Raw genomic sequence first — 16,851 nt, 5'->3', positions numbered from 1 at the left:
AGTGTAATGTAGTCCATCTATTTTAATCAAGAGGGACTTTTTCTGAGATTAAAAGTATCTTGCTCTTTGATACCTTAATATGCAGGAAGGTGAAACTGTTTCTAACCAATATAATATCCGGATTATTGGTTCATAGAGCTGTGTTTAGAAATATGATGGATCAAACACAGTTTTAGTCCATGCGATATAAACTCTTAACAAAATCCCCCAATGATTCAAATCGAGGGTGAGCATCATCCTTACAAAGCAGTGATTTTACATAAGTATTGAGAGAAGGGCAGCTCCTCAAGTCCCTCATGTCCGTAAATTGTTGCTGCCAATGGTTCCATAGCAGAATGAAAAGTTAAAGAGACGGGCAGACGTAGATGATAGGTTTTGTAGCACTACAAGAATCTTTTTAGTGAAGGCATGCTTGCTTGTCCCCATTTTCCATGTGCATTTTCTCAACAAAGGTGTCGCTGCAGGCTCGCCTGGCCAGCAAGTACATGCAAGAGCACAATTTTCCAAGAGTATGAGAAGTCCAAACTTCAGCCCAAGACCGCCTAGGCAAATTCTAAGATGGACCACAACGGGAGGGCTTTCAAACCACAAACTATGTATAAACTTCAAAAACACAAAGTGGACATAAAAAATGAGCAATGAAAACAAGACACCTGTCATATATGCCAATGTCTATATCATGAGTGTGGTATGGGAGACAATGGCCCTCATTACAACTCTGGCGGTAGCCGTGCCGTTAAAAACAGCACGGCTGCCGCAGGAGTTGCATTTTTTCCGGCACCCGTGAATGCAGAGTTCGGCGGACCCGGTAATTGTCCATTTTCCGGTGCCGGAATCAAGGGCCTCCCCATTCTGCCCCAAAGGGCTGAATGGGGATGGGGACGTCAGATGCACCGGCACCATTCAGAATAGTGCCGGTGCATCAGACGAGCTCTGCTCGCGGGTGCCGTTACACCCGCCAGGAAGAACCTGGCGGGTGAAATGGTTCCCGCGAGGAGAGCCTGTAGTATGGCAGTCTGGGAAGTACGGTACCAGCATGCTTACTGGTACGGTACTTCCCAGACCGCCAGGGTCGTTATGAGGGCCAATGTATGCAAGGAACCTATGGCACCTAAGGGACATGGAAGATTACATAATTTCAAGAACAAATATCTTTTAAATGAAAAACACTTTCGAGATAGGAACTGGCAGATTCCATAGCTGTTAATCCCCATTGCCGTCTCATCAGAGTAAAGGTAACATACAGGCTGCTAGGGGACATTCCTCGTGCACAGAAGGAAGGTCTCAGATCCAGGCTGGGGGGGGGGATCCATACCACTAGTAGACTAAATACCGGGACACGCCATGGGTCATCCCATACGGACACATTTTACTTGGATGATTTCAAAAGGCAACACCCTTTTAAGTTGTAGGTAAACCCCTAGAATCTGTAAGGGTGCAGAAGGAGGAGACGGACACACAGGCGGCATGATGGAAACTTATATCTCCCTAACTCTAAGAAGGGTTTCTCTGCTGTGAGAAACCCAAGGGTATCCTCACACCTACTGCCATTGGATCCTCTTCTCAGGTGGCCAGGGAAAGGCCATCGCTTTTGGATCCTAACTCTGGGGATGGAGATGCGAGAGAGATCACCCTGGTGAGGGTCCTTGGCGATTGGGGAAAGGATATCTGCAAGAGAGACATGGTATCCCCTCTTTTCTAGTGAGAACCAACCTTACCCTCCCCCACTGCCTTCATAGGAGGTTGTAAACCATTGCCCCTCATTTTTCCTCATTCAGACCATTATAATACTGGCACGAGGAAGGGGCAACTAAGAGTAGTGAACACCAACAGAAAGTTCACTCGGACCGGGGCACTGCAGAGGCATGGTGTGGGTTGCAGCAAATGCAGGACAAGTGCCAAGCAAGTAATGAGTTTGAATACTGCTAAATGGTTTGGATGACCAAATATGAACTATTGAATACCGAACAAGTTGAAAAGCACTGAATACGTTTTGAATGCTGAATGTAAGAAAAGAATAGGAGTATATCACATACATTAAATTGAAAGTGAAATGCATTTGCTAACGAGAGGAATTTAAAGAACAGCATTTGCAAGCAAACTGAAAAGAGGGGAAAAACAAAACACTATTGAACAGTGTGAAAGCAAGGTGGTAACCAGGAGAAACACCACGAAACAAAGTATGTGAGAGTCACATGTTGATACAGGCAAGAACCCAGTAAAGTGAACCAGAATTATAAGTGGACTTATAGCAGGAAACCTTTGTTGTCAAGGAAGTCCGATGTGAAAGAATGAACTGTTGTGTGCCAAGGGTTATCGGTTGCGTGACCCGTGATCGGTGGACCGTGTGGTCCGACAACTGCGCCTAGACTGAGGAACCCTCCCTTGGAGTAAACCAAGAGAAGTCAAGAGGCTGAAGCTGGTCGGCCTACATTGTTCAAGTGATGGAAAGAAAAGGCAAACTAAACAAGTTGATAAGACTGTGAATCTAAACCTTAAATGACTGTGCTGACCTTGGGGAAGGGAACCCGGAGACCATTTTGTGGAACTGTGTTGAACTTGGGGAAGGGAGCCAGGAGTAAGCCTGGAGCTGGAAGCAGCTCAGAACTTTTATTTAAACACTGGTACTTTGGTTGCTGACATCCCTTCACATTGGTTAGTTTCAGTTGTAAGGGGAGGTATAGGTTTTGGACACATATCACTCTCCACAAAATTCCTGGTTTAAATGTTAACCCAGGCCACAAAGTAGCGCGAGTAAAGCTGGTTCCCACCCTACACAGGGCTGAAGTCTGACCTCACCCTCAGGTAGATCCTGGCTCTTCCTGGCAGGCCTTTTCAGTCTGTATTGTGGCTGCTTTCCCATTGCAGGTAAGGTGATCACTAACAGAATCAGTGTTTGCCGGCTTTGGCAGGTTTCCCAGCCCCTGACAGTCCATGGCAGTTGGTGAATTTTGCCAATTTAGGACTGCCGAGTGGTCAGCAGAAATAAGAAAAGGGTGCAGTAAGCCCTGGGGTAATTAGATCCATTCCCCAGCTGAAGGTAATCAAAGTTTGTTTAATACTGTTAGTTCCGCATTTCTGTTGAAGTGTAGGCGCTTCATGCCATTTTGGTTTGGGAGTGCGTTTGGCTATTGACCTCACCCGAGGGCGGAGTGAAGGAAAAAAAAGAAATAAAACAAACTTTTGGTTCAGGACATATTTATATTCGGGGCACTATCTAGCAGCGGTGTGTAATCACGTTTTACACTGGCTTTCCTTGTGGCCGTGTCCAGGGCCTCCTGTGAAATAAAAGCATTATTCTGAATGTAAGAACAAAGCCCGCTCAGAGCAGTGTCATTTCCCATACCTAAGAGGAGGGAGACACAGGTTTTTTACTGGGAACACCGACCTGCTTGGGTTTTTATGAAAATCAGAGCTCAGGCTCCCGTGGTTTTCCAAGACTCCTCAGCATAAGGGCTCGTATGGATATTGGTGTCCGCATAGGTTGGTATTATATTAGGAAGACACGGATAGCCGTAAGATTGATGGCTATGCTTTTACACACAGGTGCCTCAGCTCCCTTCACAGACTACAGGAAGGCTTAGGGTATCTTACCTCGTTTATTTCACAGTTTAGCACCACAGGTCTGTGTCAATGCGGCCACTGTGGTGTTTGGGTAGGCGAAGAGAACATTATTGGGTTTGGGTCAAGTTTGGCTGTTTTGGGTCTCAGAGTAAAAAGAAAAATAAAGCAAGAACAAAAGTAGGGTTGTCCCATGTGGGGAGGTCCTGCCTCTGCTTGCTGCTGCACGATTAGAGCCGACATTGCAAATTCCCCCGAGGTTGCATTGTGTCGATGCGCTTTACTGTTTGAATGGTTCCCGCTTTTCTGGTTTCCTCCCTCCTCACTCATTCCAAACCAGTGTGTCCCGGATTCGGATGATTTTGGTACGCTTTCTCTAAGCAAATTCACTGCGACCGTGGCATAGTGTAGTGGCCTACGGGAATACAGTGAGATGTGTAAAGAACGCTGGGAGGCACCCAAATATAATACCTACTGCCCATACATGTTTGAATTTAGGGTGTCTATGTGTGACATTAATGTTCGTGTGTGGTAGACTGCAGCTACCTATAGGGTTACTGACGCATTATCAGAAATGCAGGTTTAAATATTGCAGAAGAAACACACTGTCTCTTTGACCTTTAATATTGGGGTTTCTGTCCTATAGAAATCTGGTTTGCTAAGACACTGTTGCATATGTTGTGATGCCTACGAGAGCTTATTGAATTCATAGTCTATACCCACAATGTTGATATCAGGGTTGTCCGACCTAGGTATATGCTGGAATGTGCTAGAAGCTTGTTGCTACCTATTTCAAGTAGCCCCTTCAGCTGCTGGTGGGCCATCCTCGTGAACACTGCACAAGGTTTAAACTGGGTGGGATCAGGTCTCAAGGACTTTCATCGAGTCTATGCAACCAAAGTGCTGCTGTACTGTACCTATTTTGTTTTTGCATTTTTAAAGCGCTCATGCAGCGCGCGTGCATCAAGGCGCTGTTACAGGAATGGTTAGGTTTTTAGCCGCGTAATTGTTTTTGTCTTAGTTGGCTATTTATAACGTGGTTAAATACCCAGAGGATTCTAAGCACGGACCCGGGGATCGGACCTGTGTTGCTTCGTGTCGTCTTGCTTCCAAGGCGAGCATGTTGCCGCTGAGCTATCCTCCCGGGACAATGTAATGTATTGCACAGTCTGGGAAAAAATGTAATGAAGTCTATGTATGTAACACAGTAATTGGATCCATTAGGACACTTCTTTGTATTAACTGTTATACAATGAAAAGTATTTATATATTTAATATGCATCTATAAAGGTTACCCTGTTTCAGGGTGGATAAAGACAAATGGTGCAACTGGATATTATTTATTTGCTCTGAGCATTTTAATGTATACCTGTCAGGGACAGGGACATGTGTATCATCCCTTTTCAGGTAAAGGGGTTCCGGGAGCCAACTCTATTACGTTCTCATAAGGCCCACGTTGGTGTTCATATGGTCAAGAACAATATCCCCGGATTCACATACACGTGCATGTGCGCAGTAAGGTGTGCCCCCATTCTCATGTTTACCTGCAGGTAGTTGTTTAATCATACAGTCCCACAGGTGTTCCTCATACATTACAAATTAAGGGCAGAAACACTTTACATACATACAGACAGACTTTTAAGTTGAACTTACTGACTCAGACTATCCTTAGTTTCTTTAGGAAGGGAAATCCCACCTTAGTATAGAGCAAGTTAGGCCCTACACCATCCTGACATTTAAGTTAATAAATACTTTTTATTTGAACTTTGAATCTGTTGTCTGTGTCTTGCTTCCCGATGCCTTCGCACTGCCTCAAATAAATAATAATTCTGTCAGAATGTCCAAGTAAATGAAAAAGGGTCCACTGTCGTGTGTCAAAATGCCTCCTTCTGTCCGTTACACTATTAACTAAACTAAAGAAATACTGGGTCTTCTTGGTCCAGAAGAATGACTCCCTTCTTCTGGACACTGGGTCATAGTTCCAGTTGGCAGGTAGGAACTACGCTTGAGAGAATGACTCCCTTCTTATGGACACTGGACTATAGTTCCAATTGCCAGGTGGGAACTGCATCTGTGAGAATGACTCCCTTCTTCTGGACACTGGGTTATAGTTCCAGTTGGCAGGTAGGAACTGCATCTGTGAGAATGACTCCCTTCTTCTGGACACTGGGTCATAGTTCCAGTTGGCAGGTAGGAACTGCATCTGTGAGAATGACTCCCTTCTTCTGGACACTGGATTATAGTTCCAGTTGGCAGGTGGGAACTACGCTTGAGAGAATGACTCCCTTCTTATGGACACTGGACTATAGTTCCAATTGCCAGGTGGGAACTGCATCTGTGAGAATGACTCCCTTCTTCTGGACACTGGGTTATAGTTCCAGTTGGCAGTTGGGAACTGCATCTGTGAGAATGACTCCCTTCTTCTGGACACTGGGTTATAGTTCCAGTTGGCAGGTAGGAACTGCATCTGTGAGAATGACCCCCTTCTGGACACTGCATTATAGTTCCAGTTGGCAGGTAGGAACTGCATCTGTGAGAATGACTCCCTTCTTCTGGACACTGGGTCATAGTTCCAGTTGGCAGGTAGGAACTGCATCTGTGAGAATGACTCCCTTCTTCTGGACACTGGATTATAGTTCCAGTTGGCAGGTGGGAACTACGCTTGAGAGAATGACTCCCTTCTTATGGACACTGGACTATAGTTCCAATTGGCAAGTGGGAACTGCATCTGTGAGAATGACTGCCTTCTTCTGGACACTGGGTTATAGTTCCAGTTGACAGGTAGGAACTGCATCTGTGAGGATGACTCCCTTCTTCTGGGCACTGGGTTATAGTTCCAGTTGGCAGTTGGGAACTGCATCTGTGAGAATGACTCCCTTCTTCTGGACACTGGGTTATAGTTCCAGTTGGCAGGTAGGAACTGCATCTGTGAGAATGACCCCCTTCTGGACACTGCATTATAGTTCCAGTTGGCAGGTAGGAACTGCATCTGTGAGAATGACTCCCTTCTTCTGGACACTGGGTTATAGTTCCAGTTGACAGGTAGGAACTGCATCTGTGAAAATTACTCCCTTCTCCAAGTCTCAGTTCCTTTTCAGGACGCAACACAGAGTTCCAGCTTGAGATGCTGTAAAGGTATCAATACAAACTCAAAGCTCCAACTCAAACATCATTCCTTATTGCTTAGATTTTCCTCACTATTGTGTTGCTGGAGAATGTCACTCTTCTCCAGGTCTCTTGTGCTGAAAACTTTCACAGCGCTAGGGGAATGGCTCCCTTTCCCAGCCCTTGCTAGGATTTGCTTCAGGATGTGCAATACCAGGTGATTTAAGGGTTCCTTACCCTGATTTCTCTTGGCTCCACAGTACACAGCACCAGGGCTTATGTTTCTCTTCCCTGAGCCCGCTCTCTTGGCTTTCTTCAGGTTTTACAATGTCTGGGGAGTGGGCCGGAGGAGAAGATTCCCTACCCCTATCCTTTTCAAGTGTTCTTATGCTTTTGCAAGACTCCCAGCGGAATTACTCCCTTGCCCTGGTCTTCCTCACAACTTTCACCACTTCAGGGGGAATTACTCTCTTCCCCTGGTCAATCTTCCAATTTTCTCTACAATTCACACTACCAGAGGGATTACCCTCGCTTTTCTCAAGCTTCTTGTTACACTTCCCCGTATCAGGGGAATGACTCCCTTCCCGTTCTTTAGGTTTGATTTTAGAAAGGCGCAGAACAGAGGGAATGACTCTCTTCCCCTGCCTTTTCTCCAAGGTATACACAGTTCAGTGGGAGTGAGTACCAGACCTGGATGTTTCACTTCTCCTGCTCAGGCAGACCGACGAAGAAGATGGCTTAATATTTAGCTCTCCTGAGGGTGCAGGTCCCAGACCTGGGCTTTGTTTGCTTCGCTAAGTTTTAGCGGACCAGGTGCACTAACCTGCCAAGTACTGCCATGAGGAAGATGGCTTAGGAAGTTGCTCATAGACCAGTCTTCTTTAAATGTTCTGCCCTTCGGGGACACCCCACACACTTCCCTGGTCACTCGGAGCTCTGTAGGGTGCTTGCCAGCATCCTTCAGTCGTTTGTCATCTTCTCCGCCCCCACGTTCAGGTCTTCCACGGCTTTTCAAGGGACTGCAGTGGCTCTGCAGCATCCCCCTGCTCCCGGGCTGCGCGTCTTCAGCTGAACACCCATATCAGCTTCTTCGATAGGCTGGCTGCCTGTTTCTTCTACGCCTTCTTCGGTCCGCCCACGGTAGATCTTCCTGGGACGCCTCTGCCTTTGAATAAGCCTCCCGGTCTGCACTCTCCTGGCAACTTCAAATCTCCCAGTCCCTCCAGGGCAGCTCTGACAACATTGATTGTCCCGCTTCTCTTTTATTGACTGGTTGCTTCGAACCTCCCCGGATGTAGCTAGAATGCTTACTTTGGTTCTGCGGGCCACCTGCATGGCTCTGCGCCTCTCCTTTGTCTCAGTATCAACTTGGAAAACTTTGAGTGGGTGGTTTCTCCTACGTCCAAGTACTCATAGGATATGGCAGATGGAGATCAATTGGAAGCTTTGGATTAAAGTGGGTCTGAGCCCGGCAGACGGGGACCCGGAGTGAATCGAAAATCACCCAAGAAGTTGTACATGTGAAATCCTGAGAAGAAAGGCAACTTTAATGCTTGTCATGTTGCATCAGGCCCTCTGATATAAGAGACTGTGGCCGGCAAACCAACTTTGGCACGAGAAGGCCCTGATGTTGAGGTTTTGAACTGTATCCTCGTGCTAGAGAAGCCAATGAGTGAGCTAAGCTTGAGTGTGCCGCCTTATCCCATGCTGAAAACGTGGGGAAGGGAAGCTAACGGCTTGAATATCCTGACATATCATTTCTTGAACACTTTTCTTTTGCATAACATTGTTTCCCACACTATTTGTATTTAGAAGTAAGGATTGGCAATAGGTTTGTTAGTATAGGCTCTTTTATTTTGACAGACTCGACCTGTGTTATTATTTGATGGTCATAGCTTGCTCCGATCTATAGATTCAGGATTCAATAGACGTTTTCAAACCCAACTGAAGTTCAATAAACACCCTTGAACTGTGATCATTTGTGTCTGTCTTACTGTTTGATGCCATGCCTTCCTTACACTGTCCTCATGAGAAGGGGTTGCCCCTAGGGGAGACGGACGTCATCTGTGGATTTGTCACATCTCCCATAGACGTTATTATGGCAATCTCATCCTGAAAAGAAATAAAGTGTTAAAAACGTATACCTATGTGACGTGTTTTGCCAAGCTGCGAAAACAATGTATTATTAATTTCTAAAGGCAGAGTAAAGCAGCGCAGAGCAGAATATTTTTGTTCCGCAGAGACAGCCAGCTTGGGAATATTGGAGATGGCAGAATGACAAAGCCCTGTACAGGTGTGGAATGTTACCTTAGCTTTACAAACATAGCCGAGTATCCAATCATGTATTCATCCATTGTCGGCCCCCACAGAAGGGTTGAGAGAAACTGCCTTCCTGGACTGCATCGGACACACACACCTGCATTGGTGCTCTCCTGGCAGCAGCACTGCGGCTAGCCTGAGCCCGATGGGCCACGTGGAAATCCAAGAGAGGCATTGTGGGCTACAATGTCCATGCCCATCACTTCTCAAAGAGTGGCCGGTGGCTATGCTATAAGCGAATAGTGCTCAACTTCACAGGGTTCCGAATTGAGAACTACCAAATATGAAGAATTTAGATTCATTACGAGAGGATAGAAAAGAGGCTGCTACATAAAGTAGAGCATGTGCGTACACACCGCCGCAATCAATACATTTAAGAGCACATTGCATGCACGGTCCTTTTTCACAGATTCAGAGAGAAAATATGTTCACACTTTGCTATTATTCATTGGCACGCTGCCTTCTCAGAATGAGGTCACGAAGTGCTAACTGATCAGCACAAAATGAGCGATATTAAATCCGACCCATCCCTGGTTTCAAGTCAATTTCAAGTCTGCATCTTCTGATACAGATCACAAAAGATGCTCAAGGCTAATCTAATCCTGCTCCCAAATCGCTAGGAAAGGATTTATTTTTAGGTCCTTAACAGACATTTGCAAATTTGTAAGTGGCTTTGGAAAAATATTCAAAGGTATTCAAATATAACCAAGTGCCCTTGAACTGGAACTAAAGGTGACATTGGTTAAGCTAATATTGCCGTAGAGGGCAGCTTCTTCGTCAATGATTTAAACTAATTTGGACCTGAATTTCAAAGAGAAATTGTCGTCAACAATTAGGATGTATGCAGAGATGATATTCCAAAGTTAGGACGCCTGGAGGACGTCAAAAGCTATTGTTTCGTTCAAACTGCGTTCTTTAACAATGGTATGCAAATTATACTCCGGTATTTAAGAAAGCGTCCTCTTAACTACGATACAATGGCCTCGGAGAGAACAGCCGCCTACTGTGTCAGCGTGCTGACGTTTTCGCCTCGCTGAACATAATGCAAAAACTATTTTCTCCATATTGTTCCCTAGTAACTGGATCGACTGTGCAAGAGTGTTAAAAGAAGTCGGCTCTTATGTGCAACACGGGTGTTCACCTGAGTCACCAACGTTGTGCAGTAAATCGGCAGGTAATCTAAGAAAATAAGCAGAGTTTCAAACAAGAGAAAGAAAATCGGTTCCTTTTATTTCACATCAGAGCTACAGAATCCATTTAAAACCGCGTCAAGCTCATATGGTAATTGAGAGTGACATTTAAAACAGATCCCTCTTTTTCTCACCCCGAAATGACAATTTCAGCGACACATCGAACCAATATTTTTGATGCAAAACCTGGTCAACATGCAGCTGAGTTTGCCATCCAGGGCATTGCCTGTCGTTTCTAAGTGTCTCTGCGTCGTTCGAAAGAGCCCACTGTACATGTGTGCAGATATGCTTTCCCCGGAATGCATGTTAACATCTTGAGATGAAAATAGATGCATGTACGCCCAGGTAGCGCTGCTTTTGATAGTGCAACGTTGGTCAACAGTTTAGAACCTTTACTAGAGCTATGACCAGTTGCAAGACATGTGGGCTCACAATCCCTCCCAACAATGATTGCCCATTATTTTATACTATTCGCACACGGGGAAGGGTGAACAGCCAATCAGGTGGCTGGAAGAGTAGGTGAGAATACAGTACCTGCTCTTTCCAGCCACCAGAAGGCCCTTTGTGGGGAGGGAACAGGGAGCCTCTCCTACTGTTGCCTCCCTACATACCCCCTCTACCTGCAGACTCAAAGAGATCCAGCTCCCTTTTCCCACCCTACTCCCTCCCCACTTACTTGCTGGACTGGAGCTTTGCACACTGATCCCGGCACTCCTCCCACCCGCAGCAGCCGCCATGGAAATGGAATCAGGAATAAGACCCTTTTCCCATGGCACGGCCCATCTTTACCCCAACCCCCCACCCACCCAAAGAGATACAGCTCCCTTTTCCCACCCTCGACCGGAGCTTTGCACGCTGATCCTGGTGCTCCACCCACCCGCAGTAGCCGCCCTGGAAATGGAATCGGGAAAAAGTCCCTTTTCCCATGGCCTGGCCATCTTTACCCCCCCACCCCTCTCCAGAGATTGGGCTCGCGCAATAAGCATGGAGCCCATCGCCTGAGTATATATTTTTTTTACTCGGGCTGTGAATAGCTATCATGTCCGAGTAGGGGGTGCGTACATGTCCTGTAACAGCCCCCACCCCTTGCCGAGGCAAGGCTCAGGCTGAAGGGCCGTTACTGACCATGTGTGTCCCCCAACTGGTGTGTGATTGCTAGTTAAACATTACACATTTTTTCCTGTTGACTATAAATCATCACAGTAAAGTGCTTAATGTACAATACAGCAGTCATCCACTACCCACCAACACACATGCTACACTCTGAACAATATCAACCTTATGTTTGAAAGGATCAACCGAACACACAGAAGTCGTCAGTGAAGTTCAACACTTAGCTACTTTAACAGGATGGGTGCGGTTAACTCTAGAGAATATCAATCAGATGTCAGGATGGGTTAACTCCATGAAAATCGAGTACCCAACTATGGGACTGCTGGTCTCCCCATGTAACATACAGCCTCTCCTGGATATGTGACCAGTATGCATCTAGGCTCCAACTTAAAGAATCAGGGTTACAGAGCCACTTCTGAACAGTGGCATTTCTTGCTGAGAGGCCTGCTCATAAGCTGGCAGGCTCCCAGGTAGAATGGTGCCTCTGGAGCCCAGACAGATAATTTCTACCACTCACTGCCTTCTACAATAAAGCAATACACACATTTATTCTAAGGCATACACTGCCTTTGCCCGTTTTTTACCCTGCTCCACTCTCCCCATTACCAGTGTTTTGTTAATTCTCCAAGTGGTTTTCCCTGAGGCCGCTATTGCCCCGTTCATAATTTGGCCTTCTGATTTTCTCATTGGAGGTGAATGAAAGTTTACAAATCTGCACCCCAATTGGGAAGTCAAGCAGAAGGAATGACGCTGGTACATTTTTTGTGGTCTCTCCGAATCGCGCAAGTGAGTTTCTCTTCTGCTGGTGACATAATGTAAGCAGCAGTGTGCTTGTACCAGTGAGTGTGGCCACTGGTTTCCACAGCCGTTGTGTTCAAATGTAAGATCTCCTTTGGGGCACTAGGGAGATCTGCCAGTCTTGGGTCTATGCTCAAAGACATTGGTAAGAAGAAGGAGGGCTGTTAAATAAAAGAGGAACATAACAATCAGGGAATCTGGTTGTAAGAGACAAGTTATTGTAAAGTGTTAGGTACAACATAGTTATAACACACATGAACACCTTCAAGGAGCATACTCCGATGCTTGTTAGAAGCTGATCTACATATTCTCATCCAATGTGTAACATGCAAACTTCCCTAGATTTTAAAATACTATCTCCCGATGTACACTGAGACGAAGTGTGTACTCATGGCGCATGACCATCTACAGCAAGTAACCCAATAACTAAGAGGTCCAGATCGATGCCTTACAAGTCAAGACATAAGATCGGGAAGCCGTGGCACCCCTATCTAGATGAACAGGACCATCCATACAAGACGTCACTGAATTGAAGGTCCTGAAGAAGATGACAACAATGAGTAGTTCATCGAAACTGGTCGACCATTATCAAATGTGATATCCCCTAAGGAAATACGGGATACAGCAACTGAAGAAATACTTTTTAGTGGAGAGACAGTCTCTCCTCTTGTTTTCGGTGATACCTCACACCATGACATACAGTCGAGAACAGAGCAACCTACACCCATAGGCTCTTCTCTAAGAACCATTAACAAGGTCCTTTTTTATCTTCACGTAGGGTTTTGTGCTGCACAACTCATGGGTGGTTGTTGTGCCGTTGTCGTCTTTTGTGTTGAACCTTACAAAACCATCTGGTCTACACCACATACACATACCCCTGCAGGTGGTAAATAAAGTCATAATCTAGGACACTCACATCCTATATAGATAAAGAAATAGCCCTCCAAGGAATGTACATGGAGGTATAGTAGATTTGGTTCAATCATTTTATTGACTCATCCACATTGTAATTAAAAACATTGTAGAAGCAGGGATAGCACTTCTTTTCTGTCTGGTTTAGATAGGAGGTGCACTACCTCCTTCCTAGGGATAGGAATACCCTAAAGGGATAGGGTGTTCTTCTGTCTAGGGAAGTTTGCAGGTTACACATTGGATGAGAATATGTAAATCAGCTTCTAACAAGCATCAGAGTATGCTCCTTGAAGGAGAACAAAAGAGGAAACTAGTGTGGCAAACAGTGGGCCATACGTCTTAATCTGTCACAGCCATGGCTGTGCTGTGCAGGTGGCAAAGCATAACCCCTGACATCAGACAACATGATGGTCAAGCACAACAGTAGGGACTCTGTTGAAATCCCCAATGCACCTCCTCTAGGGAGCATTTCACATGTTGGTTGAGCACCCCTGGTCCCCAAACATCCCCTCACTCCTATCAGAGGGCACACCATATGACAGCCACATAAGGGTTAGAGACTGCCGTTTTTCATTCTGGTACTTTCATAATAGGCAAATCAGGAATACTATTTGTTGTGAAACGAGTATCTCCAGAAACAAGTGGGGCATGCATGTAACTTTAAGGTGCAAGTTGGAAGTTGAGGAAAGTTGCTTCTGTTGGCTTGATTTATTTTGTCATCCCACAACACGCTCTCCAATGGTATCCACCTATAGTACGTTGTGTGCCACGATGTACCCCTCCTAAAAGCAACAACCAAAGTACTTTCTGTATATGGTGCATCACAAGTAGACAAGAATGGCTTCTCTACAAAGCATCAATGGAAGGAATCCTGAAACACACATGGAGATGATAACACTGTTTGTTGTAATTGTCACTTGACTCAGCGCTTGGGTAATATTTTTATCAAATCCCAATTTTGGTTCTCACAGTATTCAACAGAAAAAACAATTGTAGTTTTTGATGTGATATTCTTTAATATTGATTTGCAAAATTGAATTCTAATTTTTGAAAATATACAGATTAGATTGTATTTCAGTCTTTAATTGACAGACTTCTTTAAGAATATATTTATAACTCAAATTAATTGGATCTTGGTTCTTTAAATTGGTTAGATCTTTATTTTTGAATCTTAGTCCTCTCAGTTCTTAGTCTTCTACACGTGTGTCACCACATACCCGTGGATCTTCAGGAGGAAATACTCTTTACAAATGGTGTCATGAATATTTTCTAATTGAAAAATCAAAATAGCTCCATTATTGAAGATCAAGAAAGAAAATTGGGTAATTTTATTCAGTGGTCGAGTTTCCTCTTATTTATATTCTGTAATTGTCTGAAATTGTTACACTTGCCCAGCCCCCACCATTTAATGATCACATTTTGCAGATTTATTCTCTCTTTTTCCTATTCCAATGCTTAGCTGGTGTGAGAATAGGCTGGTGCTTAGCTAAAAAGAAAGGAAAGCAAAGCTATGCAGGTCACCAGAATGTTCAAATGTCTGCAGCTCATTTAAAAGCAATCTTAAGGATCTTGCATGGGAGGAAGGGTCTCCCAGGCCCTACTTCATTTCTATTTTAATGCACATGATATGCTCATTCTGTGGTTGACCACGTGCCTCTGACTAAGGTATGCGGTACCCATTGAATGACACATAGCAGTGCATGGCATGCATGCCACAAGACTCCATTTTGTTTAGTTACTCACTCAATTTTATATTAGACCACATTTTAACGTTAGAAGCCAGACTGCATCTCTCCCCTTCAGTGTTCGCGTACAGTCAACAAGCCAACCCCCCACCTCCTCCCCTCTGCCTTCTGTGCAGCTGTCCTGTTCTCATGGAAGCTTGGGTGCGAGAAGTATCAAACTAAACACTGTATCTCTCGCCTTCCCATTTACATCACCACCCTGTGAATGACCGGGCCAGAGCCTGGCCCTGGAAAAACCATTTGTCTCCAAAAACCTGCCTCTGCACCAACAGACCCCCTTTAAAGAAACAGACCACAAGCCACCTCACCCCAATGCCTTTTGATGCAACAGTTGAACAGTAGAATGCCCCCGTCAGTGTGCCACCCCAGTTCATCCCCATAGCATTAATCCCATTTGTGGCTATATATTTTCCTCGTGCTAACAAACAATAAACCATCCTCTCATGAGATCCAAGGGGATATTTGATGAATGTGACATTGAAATATTGTGAAAAGATTAGGCAACTGGACCCATGTACCCTCACTTCTATTGTCCAGGTCAAACGTCTAGTAATATACTTATTGCATGCCGAAATGTATAAATAATGTTCAAGGTATGTGTGGCCAAAAGGGCAAATGTCAGATAGCCTACATCACTGCAACTTGGACATCGCCCAATCCTGCACTCCTCCCAGATGAGCCCAGCTGACCCGCGTGCTCCACGAAGTAACCAGTTTAACACCAACCAATCCAGGAGCACCACCCCTAAAGCATAGATACTGTCCTGTCCCCTTTGTCCAATGACCGCGATTCTATGTATCCCCTATAGCACACGTCATAAATTACGTGTTTTTGTAATATAACATGTATTTTGTGTTGTCTGGGCAGAGCGCTCTCGGAGTAAGCAGAGTCCACTGCGTGCCCCATTTTACTTTATATAAAGACTTGTCTTTTACCTCACCTGCACTTGGTCCTGGTCTCATTCCCTACTGGGTTGTGTCCATTAGTGTCTCTTATTTGGTTATTTTATCATATTTGTGGGGAATGCCAGCTTTCATTTGGTGACCACGATGCGATAGCGTTCTTTTGTCCATTTTGGCACGAGAGGTCCCCCGGCCACAGCAGCGAGATCCAGGGTGCGCCCCGTCAAGGCTGCCCACCTACAGGAACCGCTACCCTTAGACGTGCGCACATTAGGCCAGAAGGTTCCATGGGTCCCGGCTTTGCAAATACCCATCTGTACCGCTCGCCGGAGCCGGGTGTGGCCATTGAGTGCGGAGCGGCACCTTGACAGACCGGGTCCGGGGGCTCTCGGATCAAGACGGACACGTGAGCATGAAGTGCGGGAGACCCTAAAAGAAGGTGAGATGGGAGAGAGGGAAGGGAGTCAGATTGAGGGGTGTGGAGAATATAGATTGGGGAGAGAAATAGGGACTTTTGTAACAGGGCGCATTCTTTTTTATATATGCCTTTTTTTCTTTCGCATATGGCCATTAGGAGTGTACAAAGAGGATAAGAGGTGAACAGAGGTACGGGACCCTAGCTCCTCGAGGGGGTAGAAGGCGGCGCTGCGTAGTACTATCGACTAGTACAGGGATTAAGTGATGCCAAAGTAAGCAAAGTAGGAGTCTTGTGTAAAGAAAAGACTCAGAATAGTTTTTAGAAATGCTTTTTCTTTTTTCCTTCTCCATTTCATGTATCATAGAGGGTGGTCCGCAAGGGGCCAGGATAGGGACGGGGGTCTGGGAAGAAACAGAGATACAGGGAGATAGGGGCCCCTAGGCAGGCAGTGTCTATGTTTTATGGTTTATGTGTAAAGTATTTGTTTCATGCAGAATGATCTGTGGTGCGTCTGTCTGATTAAGTGTTGTATGTCACGTGCCCAATATTCTGTTTAAATATGGTCTTGTAATTAACATGTGAAATAATTGAACTTTAAGAAAAGGTATTGTGGAGAACAGTATCGCAATCATTTTGGTGAAAAAAGGTTATTGTCTTTTTTGGGCCTGGTTGGAGTTTATATTAGATCATTCGTATTGGCATACATATACGAGAGGTAATAATTAAGGCACAATGGGGCAAAAACACCCCTCATGCACATATGTCAAAGCTTACCAGGGTACAGCGAA

General features: G+C 45.2%; 1 protein-coding gene across 3 annotated transcripts in view; it reads right to left on the bottom strand.

Annotated features, from left to right (window-relative positions):
* The window catches only part of PPP4R4 (protein phosphatase 4 regulatory subunit 4), a 1,234,696-nt gene that overhangs the window by 1,046,531 nt on the left and 171,314 nt on the right, over positions 1-16,851 (bottom strand). The window lies entirely within an intron of this gene.

This window comes from Ambystoma mexicanum, chromosome 14, assembly GCF_040938575.1.
Source record: "Ambystoma mexicanum isolate Mex_15411 chromosome 14, UKY_AmexF1_1, whole genome shotgun sequence".
Lineage (NCBI taxonomy): Eukaryota > Metazoa > Chordata > Amphibia > Caudata > Ambystomatidae > Ambystoma > Ambystoma mexicanum.
The sequence above is the reverse complement of the archived record's forward strand: the minus strand, read 5'-3'. Positions and strand labels throughout refer to the sequence as shown.